The sequence below is a fragment of the Argiope bruennichi genome, chromosome 11 (assembly GCF_947563725.1).
Source record: "Argiope bruennichi chromosome 11, qqArgBrue1.1, whole genome shotgun sequence".
NCBI classification, from domain to species: domain Eukaryota; kingdom Metazoa; phylum Arthropoda; class Arachnida; order Araneae; family Araneidae; genus Argiope; species Argiope bruennichi.
Genome location: NC_079161.1, coordinates 73,878,559 through 73,898,180, shown reverse-complemented (window position 1 = coordinate 73,898,180; position 19,622 = coordinate 73,878,559). Strand labels below are relative to the sequence as shown.

Sequence of the window (19,622 nt, the reverse complement as noted above, 5' to 3'; positions counted from 1 at the left end):
TAAGAAAAAATATGACTTTTTTTCTATTCAACACCTGGATGTTAAATAAAAAAGTTTTTTTTTTTTTTTTTTCTATCTAACACCTTGAATTTTACAAGAGAAATAAAAATGTGAAGTTATAGTATGCAAAGGAGAACCAGACAGTTACGTAATTAACAGCTCTGCATTGTTATGCAACTTGAAATCAGTAGAAAACTTCATTGTTTTCAACACAACACATAATAAAAATAAAGGTTTAAGTCTTTTGGAATAATATAGCGTTAATAAAAAAATGCATTGTTAGTGCGAGTTCGATCGTCCTGGCAACAAAAATCATAAAAATATAAAAGTAAATTGAAATCTGCTATCGCAAATTTCACGCTATATTGTGAAAACATTATTTTTTTTTAAATCACGTGGTATCAATCCCACAGAAAAAAACATGTTCTCACATAATTCATATTTTGCAATCACCAACATTTAGAAAAGCGATGGTTTTCAACCATCTCAAAATCAATCGACTTCTAATACTTTTTTTCCTCAAAGTCAGAATTTTTTTCGTAAAAACCAGTTTAAACCGGTTTGAAACAATCATGTGACGATCGGACTACGCATGCGTCAATTCTCAGAAAACGATGGGTTGCTTTCTCCCCTTTCTTTTTATCTCAGAACCGTTCGAGCTTCAAAACTTTATCTCGTGGTCAAAATTTTTTTTCGTGATAAACCAGTTTAAACCGGTTTTAAACAATCACGTGACTATCAGATTACTCATGCTTCGATATTTAAAAAACGGTTTTTTTTTTTTTTTTTTTTTTTTTTTTTAATCTCAAAATTGTTCAAGCTTTAAAACTTCATCTCAACCCCCCTCCCCCTTTTTTTTGTGCTAAAATACGGTTAAAACTGATATGGAATGTTTACATGGTTATTGTATTGCGCAATTATCAACTTTCAGAAAAGCGATTTTTTTTTCCCCTATCTCAAAATCGTTTGAGGGTAAAACTTTTTTTTGCCAGATAGAACAATAAGTTTTAACTCTTTGTTGGCGATAAGTTGCCAAATGTGACAACATTCGTTATGATTTTCTAATCATCCTAAAAGCGAAAAATTGATGCCTGAAAAGTAATAAATCTCCAATTTTTTGCCTGTGCATTTTAAGGCTTCAAAAACTCCAAACCGAAACAACATCATGTTCTCACATGATAATAAGGTACTTGATTTTTCCCAGATATTCTTTTAATTTTTCCCGCCAACATGGATTCATAATTCGGATAGAAAAAAAAAATAGAAAGCTATAACTGAAATAGCTTCTTCAGAAGATAACTTACTTTCCTTCCGTTATTCATTTTTTTCCCCCTTCCTTTCATTCTTGTAATAAGTGTGTTGAGTATAAGTATTGATTACTCTACTTCTAATCCTATTGCAATTCTATTTTGGATAGTCAGAAAAAGTTAGCTTCTCTGAACATAATTTTTGGAAAGCTAATTCGATTTTAGAAATTTCGAAAATCTTTTTTGTAAAAAACAATAGGAGTGCTCTTCACCAGTTTTATCTTACATTTCTACATAAAAATTCTCTTCAAATCCGAGATAAAAATTTACTGTACTCAGATATTAGTGGCCAAACGTCTTCCTTTTTCATCGATAAAATCTGATCAATTACCCAGATGAATTACCAAAAGTGTAGGTTTTTTAATTCTCTTGCATACGAAGTACAGAAAGTAAAAATTTTATAATTACATAAGAATTCGACATCGAGATTTTGTGGAATCTCCACATTTCAGACTTCTCTGAATCAAAAGAAAAATGGAAACGTTTTGAGCTAAGTGGATGAAATCTGGTCTTCAGACCAAACTTGTAGATTTCTGTCAAATTTTGAACGAAATCTTTTTAACCGGAATCTGTCTGTTAGTATGTCAAAATACAAAGTAACACGGTAACTAACAAAAGAAAAGAGCTATATGAATTTATGAATTTTGTGCACAGATATATTTATAATATATATATATATATATATATATATATATATATATATATATATATATATATATATATATATATATATATATATATATATATATATATATATAATATAGTTCCAGTAACGTCCAATCCGGCAGAATTTAAAATTGGCAAACAGTGGACTGTATGTCAGTCTGTATATTTGTATCTATAAAGACACAGATGAATGAAATTTGATATGCGATTTTGATACCAAAATTGTTGTCTTGAGCCAAATTTTGGTTCGGAAAAAAGAGAGCAAAGCGCGTTTTCGATTTTACTCCCCATTCTACGAAGTGCAAGGCTCTCATGTAAGGTAATCTGATAACAGAGAAAATAGTATCTGAGCACTCTCCGACGTTCACGATTCTGCCCAATGTAAATTCTTGGAGAAAGAGTGATAACATCGGGGGAGAGGTGAAATGTTTTTTTAAATCTATGTGGCTCATTTCACATGTATTGCGGTAACATTCATTGATTCCAATTACTTTAAATGAACATATTTAATCCTACTTTAAGCCCCAATTACTCAAATGTACTAAAGTCGTAGTCATTACCTTAAATTTTTTATCTTCTCGGATAAAAATTATACAAAAAAGAAAGTATTTCAGTCTGAAAACATGAACATAATATATCAAAAGAAACTTCAAACTTCAGATTTCCCTGTGTCCGAAAAACACATTTCTGAAATATTGTCTGCTACTGTTTGTTGCTCTATGAAAACGATAATTCAAAAACACGTTGATCTAGATTGATGAGATATATATGAAGTTTTTACACCAAAATAGAATATTTCTTTCAAAATTTGTACGAAAACTGTCGATGGTATGTCTGTTTATACGCGTCTGAACTGGATGAATGGTAATGAATGGAATTAATAAAATTGGAGAACAGTTGATCACCGATGACGGTTAGTATATGATAGATATGACTGGAAAGAGATTGACTTGTTTCCATCTTAAAAATTCATATCATTCTGCTCAAAGCGGCGGATTAAGAGAATGGCAGGTTTATTGCAGTATCTAATAATTGAGAATCTCTTGTATTTTAGTTTTTAGAATAAAAAAATAATGAAAGTGGTCTCTCCGAAAGTTTCTCTCACACTCCTTAATAAAAGTATTATCTCCCTTCCCTTTCTAGTGGACCTTGAACAAAGCCAATAATGCCACGAGTTTTCAAGTTTTTTTGGTATCGCCCATTAACATTTTGTCCTTAGTAGTATAATGATAAAAGCCGAGTACCTTATTTTGGGCAACATTTTTTTCCCGCCTGTGGAAATTAAAATTTGAAGCAAAAAACTACACTTTTCATAAAAAGATCATATACCACATTTCATTTAGTTAGGACATTCCGCTTTTGAGTTACCGCTTTTACATGTATGCTAGAGACCGGGATAGTCTGGTTGGTAGAGCGTTGCATTCGAGTCCCTTGGGTTGCGAGGTGGAACCCCGCCAGCCGAAGACTCTCCGTGCGTGTGGTGGCTGGCGCAGTATAAACCTGTCATAGTCACAAAGTCCTCCATGTCGACAGGAATACCACTAAGGGTACTGGATCAGGGATGATCGTTCTCTGATTCAGGTTTAAATTACAATCTGTGGATGAGTGAATGAAATGCATGAATGAAGTCCGCACCGTAAAAAGGGTTGTGACATGTGTGTATCTAAGTCGTACTCTTGACCCTAGAGGGCGCTACTGAAAAACAAGAGACGCACCCTTGGCTTAAAATGACTGTTTCTAATGGCACTGTCAATGACAAGTGCCATTAGAAACAACAATAACAACATGTATGCAAATATACAGCCTGCATGGCGGTCAACCCATTGACAAACTCGGTTCAAAATTTGACACAATTTACTCTTATTAAAACTGTGTATCAAATTATAATTCTCTAGTCTTTTACTTTCTCGCATAAGTAGTATAGAGAATGTATAGCAGTAGTCAAAAAAATTCGAACTCAAGATATTGACGAATTTCAGCGTTTTAGACCACCCTTAGTTCGAAAAATACATTTTTAGAAAATGTCCGTCTGTCTGTGACAAAGATAACTCAAAAACGCTTTGAGCTAGATGAAATAAATTTCGTATATGGTCTTTGCGCCAAATTTGTAGATTTCTATGAAATTTTGAGTAAAATCTGTAGAAAGGAAGACCTGCTGCCCAGCATTTCGAATATAAGTTAACACAGCGTTTCTCAACCTTTCAGTATTCGCGGCCCAGTTTTCAATCATAGTTTTCATCTCGCCCCTCCCCCCCCGCTTACAATAAAATGTATACAACAATAGTGCATATTGAGTATTTTGTATTCTTTTTTAAAATTATATTTAACTCACTGCCAAAAAAAAGAGTAAAAGTGAGCCAATATTGGCGAAAAACCACATCTGGCATTTTGCAAAGCGGGCAGTGAACAGATGAAATGAATGAAAGCGGAGAAAATTTAAATATTATATTTGAAATGAAAGCCAAACAGGGAGATAACGTTCAAATAATATGAAAGTAGAAAAATTCGTTAATGAAAGTTATCCTATACGGGGTGAGCAAAATTTAGGAACTGGGAATGCATTTTTTCGAATAATAAAAGAAATGAAACAGAAACATTACTAAACAAAAGAGAAAAAAAAATAAGTAATGTTTGTGGAAAAGAATCCACATGACCAATGCCATCTCGAGCATGCGCAGATGTTTTCTCATAGGAAGAAGGAAAATGTTCGATAACGCAAGTTTCAATTCCAGCCAGTCTCATTCGAGACGATCCTTCTATCGCTATCGAATATATCGTGAATGTGTATGTTATATATGTTTTCGTGTTAATTGCCATTCCCCATATTAAATATTTACGGCAGCAGATTTATGCAGACTCATGGATAAATCTTTGAGCGGAAGTAAGCGAGCAGTAGACGACAGTCAAGCATCAACAAGTATACAGACGAACGTGGGTCCGAAAATAAAATCAAGAAAATATTCTCAAGAATACTTGGTTTGGGTTTACCATTACTGAAGTAAATGAAGAAGAAAGGCTCCTGTGCATCATTTGCTCAAAAATATTGGCCGCAGGCAGCATGAAACCTAATAAACTTAAATGACATTTGGAAACGCTTCATAGTGAGTACGTCAACAAACCCAGAGAATTCTTCGAATTAAAATTAAAATCATATAAAAAGCAAAAATCATTTTTTAAAGAAGCTTTGTCTGTGAATAAAAAAGTTTTAATTGTATCTTACAAAGTTTCATATAAAATGGCAAGATGTAAAAAACCTCTCATCATTGGTGAAGAGCTTATTTTGCCAGCAGCAATTGAGATTGTAGAAACTATGTTTGGAGATAATTTTTCAAAACAATTGCAGTCCGTACCTGTTTCAAATGATACTGTTGCTCGTCGAATTGGTGATAGCTGTAGATGTAAAGTGTCAGCTTTTCTCGATGTTGCGTGACAAATTGTTTTCAATACAGCTTGATGAAGCAACAGATAGTAATAAAGATGCTCATTTAATTGCCTATGTTCGATTTTACGATAATATGTCTGCAACCCAATAGAACTCAAAACAACGGCCCTCGCATTATTTGCTATTTTAAATGATTTTATGAACGAGGCAAACATAGAACGGAAAAATTGCGTCGGAATATGCACAGATGGTTTTCGTTCAATGCCCGGGTGATTCCAAGGTATACAAGCACTTGTAAAACAAAACTCGCCTCAGTGCGTCTGGACACATTGCATGATCCACAGAGAAGCTTTGGCTTCGAAAGAAATGAGTCCTGGTCTGAATGTTAACTACGGTTGTAACCGCAGTAAATTATATAAAAATGAGACCCCCTGAAATCGAGAATCTTTTCCGTACTTAGTAAAGACATGGGTTCAGTACATTCAGAGCTACTATTTTATTGCGAGGCCATTTTCCTAGGAAAATCGCCATTTTTCTAGAAGAAGAAAACAGACCGGAAGCCGAGAATTTTCGCGATAATTTATTTGTGATGAAATTGAGCTACTTGGTCGACATATTCGAGAAATTAAATAACTTGAATCTTCAGCTCCAAGCAGCAAATACACATATGTTGGATACGAGTGATAAAGTTAATGCTTTTTGTGGAAAATTGGAATTGTGGAGCAGAAATTTAAAGCAAAGAAACCTAACAATGTTTGCAAATGTGGATGATTGTACTAAAACTTACAAGGCTGAAGAAGAACGTGTAAAAGTTGTTTTTGTAACTACTGAAAATCATTTAGCCATGCTGGCAAAGAAATTTAAAAAGTATTTTCTTGCTAACTACAAACTGATAGCAAATTACGAGTGAGTTAGGGATCCATTTCGTAAGACTCCTGAGGGACTCTCAATTGATGAGGAAGAAAAATTCATAAACTTCACGACAAGTGGCGAAACTAAAAGACAATTTAGTTATAAACCACTATTTGAATTTTGGGCAGGAGTAGAGGATGATTTTTCTGCACTAAAAGCAAGGGAATTTCGCATTCTATTACCATTTTCAACATCCTATCTTTGTGAAACTGGATTTTCTGCTGTGGTTACTTTGAAGACATAATATAGATCTCGGCAGAACTGAGAGTGGCTGTTTCTAATATTAAGCCTTCCTTCGAAAAACTTTGCTCTGCAAGACAGGCCCCAGGAAGTCACTAATAATTATTAAATTTGTTTTAATTTAGTATGTTTTGATTAAATAAGTTTTGATTTAGTACGTTGTCTTTTTTAATAAGTTATGAAATATGTTGAAATGTATTTTGTTTTCTATGTGTATGTGTGCTTTCCTTTCAGTCAGTTAATCAATTTTTTAAAATAATATCTTCTCTTGAATATTCTCGCCCCCCCCCTCTCTAGTGTGCTCGTGCCCCCCTGAGAATTGCTGAGTTAACAGGATAATTACAAAACCAAGAGCCCTAGATAGATAAAATTCAGTACACATATTTAACATCTATATATATACCTGTCAATTTTTAGCCAAAACCAACTAAAGTTTGACTGTCTGTACTTTCAGAAATATGTAAAAGCGATCATTCAAAAATGCAATGGCATAAATAATGGTATGGAATTTTGACATGGTATGGGATTTTGTGACTACAAGTGCAGTTTAGTGTTAAATTTTTATTTCAATTGGTTGAGAAAAACGTATCTAAAATACAAATTCCATTTCGAGATACTAGGAACTGCATGTGAGGAATTATTCACCAAAAACTCGCCAAGCATGACACAATAGATTCAGTAAATTCTATGATAGATTCATGCCAAAAGTTAATATTTCATAACTATTGTACGCCAACACCATGTAAGGTATTCTCTGGTATGACAAAATGATTAGAATATTTGCGAGAAAGGTTTTTTTTGGGGGGGGGGGCACTTCCGCAAGTTTATGCTTTGTCATTCTCGTTTTCACTTACTTTCAAACAGTTAAGTCTTTTGTGAATGGATATCTTTCAAAATTTAACTGAAATCTGCAAATATGATTTAAAAAACATGCAACAAATTTCTTCTATCAAGTTTAAAACATTTATGAATTCTCGTGTCTATAGATAAACAGAAATTTTAAAAATCCGTTTTATAACTCAAAGAGGTCAGAAATGTAAAAATTTATCAAATTTTAGGAAGCATTTTTTTTTCAACAGAAGTATTTCTTACATTTTTCGTATTTGAAACTAGAGATTGCATCAGTCTTTCCTGCTGTTATTTTATTTTTAAAATCAGAATGAAAAAAAAAGTGAAACACCTGAATTATGCGAAATTTAAACAGAACTTGACAACGGATGGCAGTAAACTCTATCCCAACCTAAAGAAAAATTATTAAAAGAATAAGCGCTCTAAAAGAATAAAGGAGAGAAAATTTAGAAGATTATAAAGACAAAGTAATGAAACATATAAGGATTCATTTTTTTCCCAATATGTTGGCATCTGCTAAATTTGCTATTAAATATATAAGTTACTTTTTTCAAATGGCAGTATTATAAAAAACGCGCATTTATGAGTTATTAATTTAAAAATATATTGTTTAAAGTTTAATGCGTGATTAAAACATGGAGCATATATTTTTAGACGATCAAATAACTATTCCAGAAGAATTTCCTTTCATTTTAAAGGATTATGCCAAAGCCGCCATCAGAACACACCCACCGAACTTATTGGAATGGTCAATAAGGTAATGTTATATAATAAATAATACAGTTGAATGAGCTCGTTTTAAACTATTAACCACGTGGTGAAATTTTATTCGCAAAGAAAACGATCGCCAAAGCAATATAAATTACATTTTCCATTATTTACTAAATCTCATTATTCAGATCTGAACTTAATAATTTTAATATTAATTAAAAAAAATTTTTAAACAAATGTTTGGTAAAATTCTAGTTAACTGTGCTTATTACCTCGCCAAAGATGCCAAGTAGCGAATCAAATAAACAATACTGTAAAACAAATACAGTTACCGGCCTTTTTGAAGTAAAATTATGAACCTCATTGATATGTATTCAACACTATTTCACAAATAGTTTTGAATATTTGTTTCAACGGCGGCCAAAAAGCACATTTTTTTTTTTTTTTTTTTTTGTTAAATTATAAAAATATACTCGGTTGAAGTGTAGTTTAGTATGCCTCCCGAGTTTGTCGCCAGTATGGTAACCCAACGAAACGATCTTATAGCAACCCTAATGCTGTTTTGTTTACTACTTTTCACAGTGGTTGAGTTGTGTATGAATTACAACTATTTTATAAAAAATGTTAAATTAAAAATAATAAAAAATATCGATTAAAGATTTTAATTTAGTTTTGTATTATAATTAAAAGTTTTTTTTATTGCTAACAAGACATTGTAATGTCATTTTTAATGTGAATACGAACAGAAAATATTTATTCTTTTGCAATACTTAACTGTCGGTATACGCTTTAGAAATCGTTTGAATTATTAATTTAAGAAATTGTCTGCAATGGAATTCCTTGCATTTTTCGTATTCTTTTTCTGAGCTGACGGTTTCCTTGATAATTCGTTATGTCGCTAATTGTTCAAGAACGGATATGTGGTGAATGGGATGGCAGGAAATATTTTGAAGAATGGATGAAGTTGGGGAAAGAATGCTTGTTTGAAATCTTGTATTTAGAATGGTTTTATAGTTTCTTTCTTTGTTCTTTCTTTTCTTTTGATTATGTACTGTTCCTGTTTTACACACAGTCTTTGTGTTCAACGAGCTAGCAAATTTACTAGGTTCCCGCTCCCGATGTTAGCGAAACTATAGGATGTTTTTTTATGAGTAAAAAAATTCTACTCGGTGCTTTCTTTAGATGCCGAAGGCATCGCATGCTCTAAATTTTGCTCTTTACACAACAGACTAGCGCAGCCGGTTTGAAAAACTTCTTTATTTCAAAAGTGTTAAAATAAGCAGCGATAGTGATCGATCCAAAGGCTAAAAAATATAAAAATCTCAGATAAAACAATACTTATCAGTAAAGTTCATAATTTTAATGCAGAAAGTGGTAACCGTAACTGTTTTTGTAGAAATGTTTGTTTATTTAGTCTGTCATCTTTATTGGCAACTTGGCATCCTTAGCGCAGAAAGGGGCACACTAAACTACACGTTTACTCGACTCAACCATACTCAAGTGCATAAATGTATATATAATAAATATGTGCATAAATATATATCAAACTCGTACGAATCACATGCTGCCAACTGAAATCGCCAAACTGGCGCAATTTTTTCTTTGATCGTCATTACAATCGACAAGTACTTATAAATATTTTTGTGTAACATTTTAGGCTGAAAAACTACAACTCTTTTCAACAGCTTTGACAAACACGTACTTATTAATTAACGGTGAGAGAACCAAAACTTTCCAAATGTAGCACCAAAACGAATTGGCATTGCAGCCCAATGTTTTAAAACATTTTGAAATCCTGTGTTAGTAAACATTTTTTTGATTGTTTGTTTATTGTTTATTTTCTCTAACAAATCGTCAATCCTTCTCTGTTAATTAATACCGACAAACATATCTATGACCAATGCCATTACAGTAGTAATTAATTTGTTTCTTGATGTGGTTTTGGCTACGACTTGATGGAGGCATTTACACTTCGCTAGATTTTTTATAGCTTGCACTATTCTAGATTATGTTTGGTACGTGCATCTTATAGCCGCCCGTATATTTCATCGCCAAGATAGATGCATTATGTATAATGGAGTTAGGCGATCTTGGCGCAATCTGAAAATTGTCTAGTAAACTCTAGGGCCGCTATAAGACAGACGCAAGTAGCTAGATTTCACTTACCTTATTTTCGTTATTTATAAATTTTCATTGAATTACAGAGTAAAATATAGGCTCATTTATAATTTTATTTGAAATTTACTTTAACATGCTTGTTGAGTTTATCGCCAAAATAGTAATTCAAACAAGCTGGCGAAAATTTCATTCAGCAATCAATCCTATGCACAGCATTGTTTACCTTATCAACAATATTAATTATTGACTCTGGCGCCTTAGCATTGCTGGCTCCTTGGCGGTGTAAAGAGATATGTTAAAGTAGATTTCAACCGTAATTTTATCTTTTTGACAAAAGATACACACAAAAATATTTTAATAAGAAAAACTTAAGACTATGGAGGAACTCGAACTGGTCAAAAATAATGCACGATCTCCAAAATTTAATTTTCTGGCAATTTCTTGCTAAATCTGGTAGTACTGATATTATTATTGGAGCTATAATACGCATTTGTTACCATTACTTAAAGTAATTCAACATGGAGAATTTTTGGCAAATTTTTGGACCGTTGGCATAAATTGCAACATGCTTGGCGAAAAACCGGACCCTGTTCTTAAATACTACCATTATTACATATATTTGATTTTTGTCCTGAATTTTGGTAAACAAAAAAAAAAAAATGTTTAATTTGGAGATATTAATGTATTTACTTGGATACATTTCGAAAAGAAAAAAGTTTTTTAACGAAAATTTTAGTTATACTTTTTTAATTTCGTATACAAAAAGAAAACATTATAACTATCAAAGAATTCGAACTCGACATTTTGACGAACCTCAAAGTTTCAGACCTAAAAGAATCCGAAAAAGGCATTATTAGAATTGTGTTGATTTGTGAGCACGATAACTCAAACATTTTTGAGAGAGATAGATGAAATTTGGTATATTTCCATTATCCCAATTTTCTTTAGATTTCTACCAGATTTTGAACAAAGTTTATTTGCAGGAAGAAGTCTGTCAATCTTAGTTTATTTGCAGGAAGAAGTCTGTCTATCTTAATTATCAATTTTTATCATTTTTTAGTCCCTCCCCCTTTTCTGTTCCTTCCATCTTGCACTCTTTCAACTGGTTAGATAACGCAGTGTTATAGGACTGGGGCGCAGGGTGACGTTAAATTATGTTTGTCTGGCTATTCGAATACAAGTGAGTCTAATAACTACAACACCCAACATCTTAGTTACGTGAAATTTAGTTTCCAATTTTATCATTAGAAATACAGAGAGGTAAAAATTCTAAACTTCATCTATCAAGCGAACGTCCAAACCGTATGTCGGTCTATATATTTGCTTGAATGTAAACACAAAAACTCAAATTTGGCATGGGACTTTGTGTCTATAACTACAATTTTGTGCTAAAAATTGCTTTCAATCGGTCTAAAAAAATGCCTCCCTACGACATATTCGGCTTTCTATACTACTCTAGGCAGAACAAAATTCTCATATGTGGGACTCTAAAATTAAAAATCTGAGCACTCGTGGACTCGTAGTGTCCATGGTCTTGCCCAAGAGTCAATTTTATATGGAGAAGGGGGGGGGATACATTTATTAGAGAGCTGCAAGAAAGATGTGAAGAAACTATTACTAATTGTTATTATTTGGAATTTTAATTCCTGGTTTGACTTTTTTTTTTTGCTTTTTATTTTCTTGTATATGTAGTATAGGTGAAATATAGTAATCGTCGGAAAATTCGAACTTGAGATTTTGAAGAATCTCTAAGTTTTAGACCTACCTGAGTTCGAAAAACACTTTTTTAGAAAATGTCCGTCTATCTGTCTGTGACAAAGATAGCTCAAATGCACTTTCAGACAGACAGTTAAAATTTGACGGCAGATTTGTGTCAAATTTTGGCTAAGGGCTGTTCAGAGAAAGCCCATCTTTCAGCTGTTCGAACATAAGTTAACGCAATGATTACAAAACGAAGAGAGATAGATAAAATTCGGTACAGAGCCATCTGTCGAATTTTGAGTCACATCCAACAACTAGTTGACCGTCTGTCTGCCTGTACTTTCAGAAGCATGTAAACTCAGTAACTCAAAAACACAATGACAAATATATCAAATTTGGTATGGGCTTTTGTGACTACAAGTGTCAAACTTTTGCTTTAATCGATTGTAAAAAATGTGTCTGTCTAAAACACAAATTCGATTTTCGAATACTATTAGCCTCATGTCAGTGATTAATCGCCAAATAACTCTCCAAGGATGACACGATATATTCAGTAAAAGTGCTAAATCCACGACGCCAAAGGTTGATATTTCGTAGCTATTGAAACGCCAATGCCATGCAAGGCATTCTCTGGCATGACAAGTTTATTAGAATGTTTGCGAGAATGTTCTGGGAAGACAACCCCCGCTGGTTCAAACAAGAAGTTTAAAATGAGAAATTATTTTAACCAACAGAGATCGTCTAACATTATTGTGAGAATGAGCACTACTCAAAAACAAAATCAGATAAATGTATAAAATCTGATTGGTGGTCTTTACACTGAATTTCAGATGCGTATCCCATTTATGAGCCCAATTTTCTGTACTGTTGTTTTCTTCGTTAATGTTAATTGTATTCTCAAGAGAAAAACTCAAACATAAAAATGTAATCCTCCAGAATATCGATTGTGACATTTTCGAATTTTTTTCTTACACTGTTTCCAATGCATAAAAATAAAATAAAAAAATCTGTCATAGGATTAAATACATTTTTTTTTCTGCTTTGTGACACTTCAAAGTACTAGTTTTTATTAAAGAAAATAAGTTAATTTTGAAATAGAAAAGTATTCCGATGAAGTTTACCAGCATGCAGAGAGCAGATTATTGATTATAGTTTTATATTCTACTGGCGAAATAATTCGTTACTTTCTTCTTAAATAGAAAAGAGAAAATGGCCTCGAGCCAAGATCTGTCTGTTGGGAATTTCGCTGCCAAGAAAGGGGCTACAAATAAAGAGCAGAGGGCTTCGATTTTTTCGACAGCCCGTCACCAGTTGTACTTGCTTCTTATATTTAATGGTTCTTGCAGACGAATTGAAAAGTGGATTTAGTGATTTAGAACCGTCGCTCGCAACTTGTGGGTGTGTCTGCTGGAAGAGGTACCAAATTAACCAGCCTAGAATATATCACGATTGTCTCGCATATTTCTGCATAAACAGGTCATTTACATTACAAAGACTTCTATTAGCATTTAGAATGGTCAAGCGCCATTTGTAATTCTGGACGGAGTTTAAAAATATTCCTGCCGATACGAAATCTTAACTTCTGTTTTGATGTCTAGCAATTCAGACAGTTTATGTGCGCGAATAAAGCTAAGCATGAATAAAATTGAGTTATGGAGTAGTTTTATTTACATTTTTTTTATGCTGGATTGTAGCAAAGATGAATGAGCTGAGATCTGCAAGTTTTATTACATTAAATTGTTTCATTACATTCTCATTTCATGGGACAGTTGAAAATTATTTTTATTATTTTTTTTGGTATTTTTTAATATTTTTATCCTTTTTTATCCTTTATCAGATTTGATCCTTTTTTATCCTTTATCAGATTTGATATGAACATTCATAAACATTACATATAAAGAATATCCAACTGCAAGGAAACAAAATTTTTATTGTAACTATATATTTACAATTAAAGTGTAATAAAAATAATGTTGTTTTTTTTTCTTTGTTTTTTTAATTTCTGAAGTTCTCTGTCAATGTGCATGATATTTCTTACTATAACTTCTACCAGTTAATTTGTATAAATCAGATTTAAGATAATTTTAATAGGATGGCATCCTTCAACAGGCAAATAACTTCTAAATATAAATCTCAATTTTTAATGGGAAAACTTGTATTTCTGTGTGTGTATCAGTGATGTCTAGAAGAATCTATCGTACTTATAGACATGAATTTTTTTTATTGAGGCAGTGACAATAAGATACAGTAAACTTTCAAGTACAAAGTTTATAACTTATACTAATAATAAAGATACATGCCTTCGCGCTTACGCGTCCGTGTGTTTGTGTGTGTTGGCACAATACATGCCAGATCGTTTGACATATAGCTACCAAATTTAGCACAAGTCTGCTTTGGAGGTCGGGAATATGTACCTCGGAGTGATTTTTTTTAAAATTTTAAGTAATTAAAAATTAAGCTAAACTTTTGAGTTTTACAGCGATAGCTTCCAAAAATATTTTTGCAAAAAATTTAAATTTTCCGAAACATGTTCAGTAGGAATGTGATCCGGAGTCCTCGAGGGCCAGTCCATACGTCGAATATCCTCTTATTCAAGAAAATCATCAACGATCTGGGCTCTGTAAGAAAGCGCACTTTCATCCGTAAACATGAAGTCTGGGCTAAAAGCACCCCGAAACACCCTCACATAGGCTTCAAGGATCTCAACCCTTTAGCGGTGTGCATTGATAGTACCCGCATCGAAGGCGTGCAGTGGTGTACGACTGCCTAACATTATGCCACCCCAGATAAGAATTCCTCTGCCACCAAATCTGTCGATTTCTTTTACGTAGGAGGGATGATCGTGAGCTCCTCGCTCTGTCCAGATGAATATTCGACTAATGTCACTCTGTGTGGCAAATCTCGACTCATCACTGAAAAGAACACGCCCCCATTCTTGCTTTGCCCAAGACTGATGTGTTCGGCTCCACAACAACCGGGCTTTTCTGTTGGATGCAATCAAAGGAACGCACTCAACTGGTCACTGGGCATAAAGAGCCCTCTCTGCGAGACGCCTGTATACTTTTTGTCTGGAAATTTTTATTCCAGACGCAGCAGCAAGGTGACGAGCAAGTTGAGGAGCCGTTGTCAGCCTATGCCGTCGTGCGCTTAATACGATACTTAATACTTAAGCGATCCTGTGCAGGCGTCGTTGCTCTGTGACGGCCTTGTCTGGCCTTCCTGGTTACAGTACTACTTGTTTGGAATTGATTCCCCAACCTGATACCACTTTTGGTGCCACTTGTAACCATCGAGCCACCTCCGCTTGAGACTGCCCAGCTTCAAGCCTGCCAACGGTTCTCCATCTCAAGGCATCGTCTAAATGATTATGAGAACTCATTCTCATTGGAAATAAGTTAAATTTTTTGTTTTAATGCAATATTCACAGGCAAATATCCCAGATGCCTAAACGGTCTAATTTCAGTAGTTCCCCAAAAACTAATGCTAAACAACATTTTTTCCCACAACAAAGGTTAATATCGTGTTAGCGGTCCTTCACAATATATAAAATATAATTTGTTTAAATTTTACTGGTAGCGATTTAGAATTACTTTGAAAAACATTTTTGTTACCTTAATTTTGGACATGAGTATATATAAACATATTTATATTAATTTTAATTATTTAATAAAAAGTAACTAAAGCAATTTTTTTTTACCTAAGTAGGAATTGACTTAATTTTTTTATATATATATTACTTGTTTAAAATATTTTTCCCTGAATTTCCAATAATAAATCACATTGTTGCCCTGAAACACAAACCTTTTTCATTTTTTCATTAAATACTGAATAGCTGATTTTTTTCCATTGTTGAAAGCCAGTATTTTATTTAATATTTGTGCAGTTTACTAAAAGTATATAAAATGAAATTACAATATCGCGAAATTCAGAAGAGTGATAAATCGGATATTTATGTTTTTAATCGGATATGATGTATGAGACTCATTTTCATTAGAGAGTTTAATCTATAAAATAAACAGATCATATATAAGAGACAATTAAAACAACACGGCTTTATTGTCTAACAGTTTGACGGAATCACGGATATGAAATTATATATAAATGGTTTATTTAAAATTAAATACAATCAGTATCTTCAGAGATTCGACCGTTCGCGAAAGGCGGCAAGAAATAATTAAACAATAATTGTATTTAATAAGGCATCTTAATATTTTCAACAAAGAAATATTGATATTATTGTTATATCTGCCGTGGCTTTATGACTTTCAAAATGAATGTAAAATGGCAACCATATCGAACATTTTGTTTTAATATTTATCAGCCCCCTTCGATGACTTCATGTTCGCCTCCAAAATTTTTTATATTTAAATTGATTGACCAAATTATTAGACCAATCTCCCAGTCAAAACCACTGCACCGATTTCACCAATTCTCATTTTATATGAAAGCAGAGTGAGGTCTTAATATGTCATCAGTAATCCATCTTTTTTAACCATCATTTACATGCAAAAAAAATTTCAAAGAGAATATTTCAATGTACATTTTCTACGGACAAAAACATCCACTATTCTTCATAGTCAAAATCATTAAATAATATATCTTATATACTGATTATTTCCTCAATCATTATTCCATATGAAAGTTCATGACCAGTTAAGAATCGTGTATCCCCTCACACCCTTAATTTCAAAACATGTAACAAAATAAAACATAGACAACACCCCAACCTTAATAACTAAGCAGATTCCGCCAATTTTTATCGCAAATTAATTTCGTTACTTTGTTGTTGTTTCTAACGGCACTTGCCATTGACAAGCCCGCTGTTCGGAGACAGCCGTTTTAAGCCTGAGGGGGAGCGCCTCTTGTTTCTATCGTAGCGCCATCTAGGGCCAAGAGAACGACTTAGCTACACACACGTCACAACCATTCACTCAACCACCGATCGTAATTTAGACCTGAATCAGAGAACGATCACCCCTGATCCAGTACCCCCAGTGGTATTACTCTCGACATGGAGGCCTTTGTGACCACGACAGATTTAACGCGCGTCAGCCACCAAGCACGCGGGGAATCTTCGGCCGGCGGGGTTCGCACTCGCAACCTGAGGGACGCGAATCCGACGCTCTACCAACCAGGCTATCCCGGCCCTCGTTACTTTGTAAGTATAGCTAACTAACGCTCAATGTTTGTTGCGTAGGTATAATGTAAAGTAGTAATTTCATAAGAGTGTAAAAAACCAGTTTGCCAAAGTAGTTGATATGATTAAATTAATACTGTTAATATGGTGAGTGAATATAAAGCTGATCGCCAAAAGCGACTAGTTTAGTTAACAACACATTCATGATATTGAATTACTATCAATATTCCTCATTTGTATAATTTTTTGATAAATTTCTATTAATTTACAGTTATTTCACTGCTTTGAGCAAAGGAGAGAGACCAAATGTCAGAGATAGATTGCCGAGAAAGAGAAAAGAAAGCATATACTTGATAACGTTGCCAACTGAGGTAAGTAAATAATGTTGAAAAATTTATAACTATCCATTTTAATGTATATTAATTGTTCGTCTCCGTGGGGATTGACATTCAATCAACCAAGGTGAGTAACGATGAAAATAACATCACAAAGTACGTCCTAGCCAGAGGTATCATTGAAATTTTGAAACGAACAGATAAACTGGTATCTGAAATTTGGTAACAGTATTTTGAAATGATGTAAAATTTATTTTTGTGTATAATATTTTGTGAAATTAATGCGGTGCAACATCAAAAATCAATTTAATTTTAATGAAATAAAATTTCGAAAAAAAAAATCACTCCGAGATGCACATCCCAACTCTCAAAGTTATACAGTATGTGCCAAATTTGGTAGCTGTATGTCAAACAGTCTGGCCTTCAGATCGCAGCCATATACAGAGATTCATTTTTATTATTAGTAGAGATAGTATCGTATGCCTTTACGTTTTTATTTCAGATTTTCAGATTTTTGATAAAAATTGTTTTCTTCTTTTAAATAGTTCTCATAGAGGAAAATTTCTTAATTTTTATTGATGTAATTTTGTACGGAAAATCTGATTATTCACCAAAAATTGAATTTTAATTTCGTTTTACATTACAGAGATACTCATAGAATACAAAGTTTCGAGTATTATTTGTCACGAGTAGAAACGTCATACATGGAATCAATCGTATTTCCTTTGCGTTTTCTGAACCCTACGACAGATAACAGCTGATGTAACACAAAAAGGGGGAAAAAATGATTAGCACGTGTAATCTCAGTTTTTCAAGGTTAGATTTTTTTCCTAAGGTCATTTTTCGCGGTTCTTTATCTGAAGTCAATTATAGTAACAATCAAGAACTTTGTAAAAACTGTGATAAAAAAAATGAGAAAAGAATGAAATACTTGTTCAATGTGAGTACCTATTCATATCGATTGCATTTGGAATAATATATTAATTAAATGAGCGAGAAAAGACACGGTATTCATTTGGCATGTTTCCATGCAATTTCTGGCCACATGACTCATAATGGGTTCTATTATACGCCGTTATCGGTAATAAAATTTTATTAATAACTTTGGCGATCAGCTGATTTGCCAGGGATATCAAGTTTATTTAATTTTAATAATTAAAAAATTTCCCTTTTAATTTTGATAAAATCGTTTCGATATAATTTAGCCAGACAGTCAAACCCTTGTTGGATTGGGCTCAAAAATTTGAAGGGTGTCTACGCTATAGATGTTGAATCTGTGTACCGAATCTTATCTATCTAGCTCTTTTCGTTTTGTAGTTATCATATTCAAATAGCCGGATAGACTGACTTCCTCTGAACAGATTTTACTCAAAATTTGATAGAAATTTACAAAATTGGTTTCAAGCATATATATCAGATTTCATCCGTCTAAATCCAAGCATTGTTGAGTTATCTTTGTGACAGACAGACAGACGGTCATTTTCCAAAGAAGTTTCTTTCGAAGTCAAGAAAGTCTAACACATGGAGGCTCGTCAAAATCCCGAGTTCAAATTTTTTGAAGATTATTATATTTTCTCTGGCCTACGTTTACAAGAAAGTAAAAATGTAATAAAAACTGTATTAAAGTATATTATTTATGCATTTACATATCATCCTCGTTTATGAAGTCTTTAAGTGGTTAATCATTTTATTGTTTTTGATTTTATTTTATTATATTTTTATTTTTATTTTATTATATTTATATATTTGTATGTATATTAAAGCCGTCCGTTCGTCGGCATTATTAGGGACTGTGGTCAGAGGCGGCGGTAGCAGGGGGGCAATTGCCCCCCATTCAGCAGCCTCTTGTCCCCCTCCCCCCCGTCGGCAAGAAATTCAGAGTTTCGTCGGCAAAAGTGTTCACCATTTCATAATGGCTGTAGAGAGTTGAGCATTATCGTATATTATTATTTAAAATGAACCTTAAAGTTATGTGGGATGTTTTAGTGGAGAAGGTTGCAAATTGGGATAGTTAAGTTACATCCACACATAAAGAATGAGCGACGACTTTTTTTTATATAAAAATAAACATCTTTTAATTTTTAACGCTAACACTTCGACAGACAACAGATTTTGTGAAAGACCGGAAATTTATCTTTTTAATTCGCACAGCTTGCGCGCTTGATCTTAGATAACTGCTTCGTACTTCCGGTGCGCAGTTAGGAAAATAGTTTTTCGAATACAGTCATTTTGATGGAAGCAGGATCGCCACAGTTAATATATTG

The 19,622-nt window shown here is 33.2% G+C and overlaps 1 protein-coding gene across 1 annotated transcript in view; it reads right to left on the bottom strand.

The window, feature by feature from the left end:
* Positions 1–19,622, bottom strand: part of LOC129957621 (phosphoserine aminotransferase-like) — a 91,103-nt gene that overhangs the window by 59,407 nt on the left and 12,074 nt on the right. The gene's annotated exons all lie outside the window — the stretch shown is intronic.